Below are 8066 nucleotides of genomic sequence, written 5' to 3' on the forward strand. Positions count from 1 at the left end.
ATTGGTGTTCAATAGTGAGATGGGTCTATAATGAGCACAATTGGAGGCATCTTCACCCTGTTTATGAATAACAACAATCCTGGCTTCAAGAGCTTCTTTAGAAAAAGAGCCACCAGTCATCACACCATTGAACACTTCAGCAAGATAAGGGTTAAGAACAGATTTAAAGGTTTTATAGTAAATGACCGTAAAGCCATCAGGGCCTGGACCTTTATTAGTCTTAAGGCCTTTGGTCATGTCAGAGATCTCCTGCACCTCACACTTGGCACATAGTGGTTTAAGAGCATCGAGGTACCAAGTAAATGGGCGTTTACTGTAATAGGGATTCTCTATATCCACTGTGACCAGACAATGGTCTGACCACAACACCTCTTGTAAATTTCTACATTAAAGGGGCACCTGCTAAAGAAATGGTCCATGGTCTCCACCTCCCCTAGACATTCCTCCCGTGGACAACCACGATCACTTGCATTTCTCCACATCATGTTGCCCTTTACGTAAAGCTTCCCGTGGAAAGAAAGCCAAGCAATAACTCTGAAATTCAGCGGTATTCTCTCCGAATTAATCAGAGCCAACCATGCTGAAGCGACATTGCTCGGGCAATCAATTAGTGACAGCAAAACATGAATGTGGGTTCGCAAAATCCTCTCCTCCAACTCCTTCCTAGAAAGACTTTTGACTTCTCCCACTTCCAGTCCCCAATGCTTTATCACTTTTAAATACTGGATAGATAGATCGGAAGATACCCATGCCAAATTTGGGTACTCTTCACTTGGCCTCCTTCTAAACAAAACCTGAAGAAGGGAGACACCCAGATCTCAAAGCCACTTACTCATTGAGTGGGAGTCTCTAACAGTAGGCTCCCAAAATTAAGTTTTACAAAGGTTGTTACAAAAAAGACCACAGGGTTGACCATACTCAAACCCCGTCTTTCCTCGACTTATAAGTGATGCCCCTCTTGACTATATTTATTCTGTTCCTCCAAGGTAACATGAAGAACAGAGAGTTCAATTTGGTCCATAAAGATTGAGGCAAGAAGCACACATAGCTGACTAACAGAAAGATCGGGATCAGGTAGGTTTTGCACAAGTCAACCTTTTCCCTGTAAGAGAATTTCCAGCTCTCTACATTCCGGGCAGCATTTTCCAGTGTTCTCTCCCAATTTAGAGTGGCATATTCACCATGGTCGAAACAGATGCCTAAAATCTTTATCTGTGAACTTGCCGGGGGAGGCTATACGGAAGGCAAAATTCCTCGCCTTCCTCCCCATCCAGAAAACTTCACACTTCTCATGGTTTATTCTGGAGCACTAAGCTTCAGAGTACTCAGAGATGAGATCCTTCATATCACGTGCCTCTGCCACTGATGACAGAACCACTGTGACATCATCTGCGTAAGCCACTAACTTCAGAGGAAACTCCGGTCCCAGCTGCACTCCTCCCACTGCACCGTTCTCTACCCTTCTGATGAAGGGATCGATTGTGAATACATATAGAAGGTAGTGATGTGCACCGGAAATGTTTCGGGTTTTGGTTTTGGATTCGGTTCCGCGGCCGTGTTTTGGATTCGGACGCGTTTTGGCAAAACCTCCCTGAAAATTTTTTGTCGGATTCGGGTGTGTTTTGGATTCGGGTGTTTTTTTACAAAAAACCCTCAAAAACAGCTTAAATCATAGAATTTGGGGGTCATTTTGATCCCATAGTATTATTAACCTCAATAACCATAATTTACACTCATTTCCAGTCTATTCTGAACACCTCACACCTCACAATATTATTTTAGTCCTAAAATGTGCACCGAGGTCGCTGGATGACTAAGCTAAGCGACCCAAGTGGCCGACACAAACACCTGGCCCATCTAGGAGTGGCAGTGCAGTGTGAGACAGGATGGCACTTCAAAAAAATAGTCCCCAAACAGCACATGATGCAAAGAAAAAAAGAGGCGCAATGAGGTAGCTGTGCGACTCAGGTAAGCGACCCAAGTGGCGGACACAAACACCTGGCCCATCTAGGAGTGGCACTGCAGTGTCAGACAGGATGGCACTTCAAAAAAATAGTCCCCAAACAGCACATGATGCAAAGAAAAAAAGAGGCGCAATGAGGTAGCTGTGCGACTAAGCTAAGCGACCCAAGTGGCCGACACAAACACCTGGCCCATCTAGGAGTGGCACTGCAGTGTCAGACAGGATGGCACTTCAAAAAATAGTCCCCAAACAGCACATGATGCAAAGAAAAATGAAAAAAAGGAGGTGCAAGATGGAATTGTCCTTGGGCCCTCCCACCCACCCTTATGTTGTATAAACAGGACATGCAGACTTTAACAAACCCATCATTTCAGCGACAGGGTCTGCCACACAACTGTGACTGAAATGACTGGTTGGTTTGGGCCCCCACCAAAAATGAAGCAATCAATCTCTCCTTGCACAAACTTGCTCTACAGAGGCAAGATGTCCACCTCCTCCTCATCGTCCAATTCCTCACCCCTTTCACAGTGTACATCCCCCTCCTCACAGATTATTTATTCGTCCCCACTGGAATCCACAATCTCAGGTCCCTGTGTACTTTCTGGAGGCAATTGCTGGTGAATGTCTCCACGGAGGAATTGATTATAATTCATTTTGATGAACATCATCTTCTCCACATTTTGTGGAAGTAACCTCGTACGCCGATTGCTGACAAGGTGAGCGGCTGCACTAAACACTCTTTCGGAGTACACACTGGAGGGGGGGCAACTTAGGTAAAATAAAGCCAGTTTGTGCAAGGGCCTCCAAATTGCCTCTTTTTCCTGCCAGTATACGTACGGACTGTTTGACGTGCCTACTTGGATGCGGTCACTCATATAATCCTCCACCATTCCTTCAATGGTGACAGAATCATATGCAGTGACAGTAGACGACATGTCAGTAATCGTTGGCAGGTCCTTCAGTCCGGACCAGATGTCAGCACTCGCTCCAGACTGCCCTGCATCACCGCCAGCGGGTGGGCTCGGAATTCTTAGCCTTTGCCTCGCAGCCCCAGTTGCGGGAGAATGTGAAGGAGGAGCTGTTGACGGCTCACGTTCCGCTTGACTTGACAATTTTCTCACCAGCAGGTCTTTGAACCTCTGCAGACTTGTGTCTGCTGGAAATAGAGATACAACGTAGGTTTTAAATCTAGGATCGAGCACGGTGGCCGAAATGTAGTGCTCTGATTTCAACAGATTGACCACCCGTGAATCCTGGTTAAGCAAATTAAATGCTCCATCCACAAGTCCAACATGCCTAGCAGAATCGCTCTGTTTTAGCTCCTCCTTCAATCTCTCCAGCTTCTTCTGCAAAAGCCTGATGAGAGGAATGACCTGACTCATGCTGGCAGTGTCTGAACTGACTTCACGTGTGGCAAGTTCAAAGGGTTGCAGAACCTTGCACAACGTTGAAATCATTCTCCACTGCGCTTGAGTCAGGTGCATTCCCCCTCCTTTGCCTATATCGTAGGTAGCTGTATAGGCTTGAATGGCCTTTTGCTGCTCCTCCATCCTCTGAAGCATATAGAGGGTTGAATTCCACCTCGTTACCACCTCTTGCTTCAGATGATGGCAGGGCAGGTTCAGGAGTGTTTGCTGGTGCTCCAGTCTTCGGCACGCGTTGGCTGAATGGCGAAAGTGGCCCGCAATTCTTCGGGCCACCGACAGCATCTCTTGCATGCCCCTGTCGTTTTTTAAATAATTCCGCACCATCCAATTCAATGTATGTGCAAAACATGGGACGTGCTGGAATTTGCCCACATGTAATGCACGCACAATATTGTGGCGTTGTCCGATGTCACAAATCCACAGGAGAGTCCAATTGGGGTAAGCCATTCTGCGATGATGTTCCTCAGTTTCCGTAAGAGGTTGTCAGCTGTGTGCCTCTTCTGGAAAGCGGTGATACAAAGCATAGCCTGCCTAGGAATGAGTTGGCGTTTGCGAGATGCTGCTACTGGTGCCGCCGCTGCTGTTCTTGCTGCGGGAGGCAATACATCTACTTAGTGGGCTGTCACAGTCATATAGTCCTGAGTCTGTCCTGGTCCACTTGTCCACATGTCCGTGGTTAAGTGGACATTGGGTACAACTGCATTTTTTAGGACACTGGTGACTCTTTTTCTGACGTCTGTGTACATTTTCGGTATCGCCTGCCTAGAGAAATGGAACCTAGATGGTATTTGGTACCGGGGACACAGTACCTCAATCAATTCTCTAGTTCCCTGTGAATTAACGGTGGATACCGGAAACACGTTTCTAACCACCCAGGCTGCCAAGGCCTGAGTTATCCGCTTTGCAGCAGGATGACTGCTGTGATATTTCATCTTCCTCGCAAAGGACTGTTGGACAGTCAATTGCTTACTGGAAGTAGTACAAGTGGTCTTCTGACTACCCCTCTGGAATGACGATCGACACTCAAGGATGCATCGGAGGAATCCAGGCAGGAGAGGACTCGTCAGACTTGACAGTGACATGGCCTACAGGACTATTGGCTTTTAAGGAGGAAATTGACACTGAGGGAGTTGGTGGTGTGGTTTGCAGGAGCTTGGTTACAAGAGGATGGGATTTAGTTGGCAGTGGACTGCTTCCGCTGTCACCCATAATTCCACACCGAAGAGGTGATTTTTTTTGTAATTTGAGCAGGCATGTCAATGGCCATATTCGTCCCACGGGCAACAGGTGTCTCCCCGGGTGCCTGACTTAAACAAACCACCTCACCATCAGAATCCTCCTTGTCAATTTCCTCCCCAGCGCCAGCAACACCCATATCCTCATCCTGGTGTACTTCAACAGTGACATCTTCAATCTGACTATCAGGAACTGGACTGCAGGTGCTCCTTCCAACACTTGCAAGGGGCGTGCAAATGGCGGAAGGCGCCACCTCTTCCCGTCCGGTGTTGGGAAGGTCAGGCATTGCAACCGACACAATTGGACTCTCCTTGGGGATTTGTGATTTAGAAGAACGCACAGTTCTTTGCTGTGCTTTTGCCATCTTAACTCTTTTAAGTTTTCTAGCAGGAGGATGAGTGCTTCCATCCTCTTGTGAAGCTGAACCACTAGCCATGAACATAGGCCAGGCCCTCAGCCGTTCCTTGCCACTCCGTGTCGTAAATGGCACATTGGCAAGTTTACGCTTCTCCTCAGACGATTTTGATTTAGATTTTTGGGTTATTTTACTGAGCTTTATTTTTTTGGATTTTACATGCTCTCTACTATGACATTGGGCATCGGCCTTGGCAGACGACATTGATGGCATTTCATCGTCTCGGCCATGACTAGTGGCAGCAGCTTCAGCACGAGGTGGAAGTGGATCTTGATCTTTCCCTATTTTACCCTCCACATTTTTGTTCTCCATTTTTTAATGTGTGGAATTATATGCCAGTAATATATCAATAGCAATGGCCTACTACTATATATACTGCGCACAACTGAAATGCACCACAGGTATGGATGGATAGTATACTTGACGATACAGAGGTAGGTAGAGCAGTGGCCTACTGTACCGTACTGCTATATATTATATACTGGTGGCCAGCAAAATTATGCACTGTCCTCCTACTATATATATACTGTGCAAAACTTAAATGCACCACAGGTATGGATGGGATAGTATACTTGACGACACAGAGGTAGGTAGAGCAGTGGCCTACTGTACCGTACTGCTATATATTATATACTGGTGGTCAGCAAAATTATGCACTGTCCTCCTACTATATATATACTGTGCAAAACTTAAATGCACCACAGGTATGGATGGATAGTATACTTGACGACACAGAGGTAGGTAGAGCAGTGGACTACTGTACCGTACTGCTATATATTATATACTGGTGGCCAGCAAAATTATGCACTCCTCCTACTATATATATACTGTGCAAAACTTAAATGCACCACAGGTATGGATGGATAGTATACTTGACGACACAGAGGTAGGTAGAGCAGTGGACTACTGTACCGTACTGCTATATATTATATACTGGTGGTCAGCAAAATTATGCACTGTCCTCCTACTATATATATATATACTGTGCAAAACTGAAATGCACCACAGGTATGGATGGATAGTATATTTGACGACACAGAGGTAGGTAGAGCAGTGGACTACTGTACCGTACTGCTATATATTATTTACTGGTGGTCAGCAAAATTATGCACTGTCCTCCTACTATATATATACTGTGCAAAACTGAAATGCACCACAGGTATGGATGGGATAGTATACTTGACGATACAGAGGTAGGTAGAGCAGTGGCCTACTGTACCGTACTGCTATATATTATATACTGGTGGTCAGCAAAATTATGCACTGTCCTCTTACTATATATATACTGTGCAAAACTTAAATGCACCACAGGTATGGATGGATAGTATATTTGACGACACAGAGGTAGGTAGAGCAGTGGACTACTGTACCGTACTGCTATATATTATATACTGGTGGTCAGCAAAATTATGCCCTGTCCTCCTACTATATATATACTGTGCAAAACTGAAATGCACCACAGGTATGGATGGGATAGTATACTTGACGACACAGAGGTAGGTAGAGCAGTGGCCTACTGTACCGTACTGCTATATATTATATACTGGTGGTCAGCAAAATTATGCACTGTCCTCCTACTATATATATACTGTGCAAAACTTAAATGCACCACAGGTATGGATGGGATAGTATACTTGACGACACAGAGGTAGGTAGAGCAGTGGCCTACTGTATCGTACTGCTATATATTATATACTGGTGGTCAGCAAAATTATGCACTGTCCTCCTACTATATATATACTGTGCAAAACTTAAATGCACCTCGGGTATGGATCGGGGATAGTATACTTGATGACACAGAGGTAGAGCAGTGGACTACTGTACCGTACTGCTATATATATATTAGAGATGAGCGCCTGAAATTTTTCGGGTTTTGTGTTTTGGTTTTGGGTTCGGTTCCGCGGCCGTGTTTTGGGTTCGAACGCGTTTTGGCAAAACCTCACCGAATTTTTTTTGTCGGATTCGGGTGTGTTTTGGATTCGGGTGTTTTTTTCAAAAAACACTAAAAAACAGCTTAAATCATAGAATTTGGGGGTCATTTTGATCCCAAAGTATTATTAACCTCAAAAACCATAATTTACACTCATTTTCAGTCTATTCTGAATACCTCACACCTCACAATATTATTTTTAGTCCTAAAATTTGCACCGAGGTCGCTGTGTGAGTAAGATAAGCGACCCTAGTGGCCGACACAAACACCGGGCCCATCTAGGAGTGGCACTGCAGTGTCACGCAGGATGTCCCTTCCAAAAAACCCTCCCCAAACCACATGACGCAAAGAAAAAAAGAGGCGCAATGAGGTAGCTGTGTGAGTAAGATTAGCGACCCTAGTGGCCGACACAAACACCGGGCCCATCTAGGAGTGGCACTGCAGTGTCACGCAGGATGTCCCTTCCAAAAAACCCTCCCCAAACAGCACATGACGCAAAGAAAAAAAGAGGCGCAATGAGGTAGCTGTGTGAGTAAGATTAGCGACCCTAGTGGCCGACACAAACACCGGGCTCATCTAGGAGTGGCACTGCAGTGTCACGCAGGATGTCCCTTCCAAAAAACCCTCCCCAAACAGCACATGACGCAAAGAAAAAAAGAGGCGCAATGAGGTAGCTGACTGTGTGAGTAAGATTAGCGACCCTAGTGGCCGACACAAACACCGGGCCCATTTAGGAGTGGCACTGCAGTGTCACGCAGGATGTCCCTTCCAAAAAACCCTCCCCAATCAGCACATGATGCAAAGAAAAAGAAAAGAAAAAAGAGGCGCAAGATGAAATTGTCCTTGGGCCCTCCCACCCACCCTTATGTTGTATAAACAAAACAGGACATGCACACTTTAACCAACCCATCATTTCAGTGACAGGGTCTGCCACACGACTGTGACTGAAATGACGGGTTGGTTTGGACCCCCCCCAAAAAAGAAGCAATTAATCTCTCCTTGCACAAACTGGCTCTACAGAGGCAAGATGTCCACCTCATCATCACCCTCCGATATATCACCGTGTACATCCCCCTCCTCACAGATTATCAATTC

The sequence above is a fragment of the Pseudophryne corroboree genome, chromosome 5, assembly GCF_028390025.1.
Source record: "Pseudophryne corroboree isolate aPseCor3 chromosome 5, aPseCor3.hap2, whole genome shotgun sequence".
Classification (NCBI taxonomy): Eukaryota; Metazoa; Chordata; class Amphibia; order Anura; family Myobatrachidae; genus Pseudophryne; species Pseudophryne corroboree.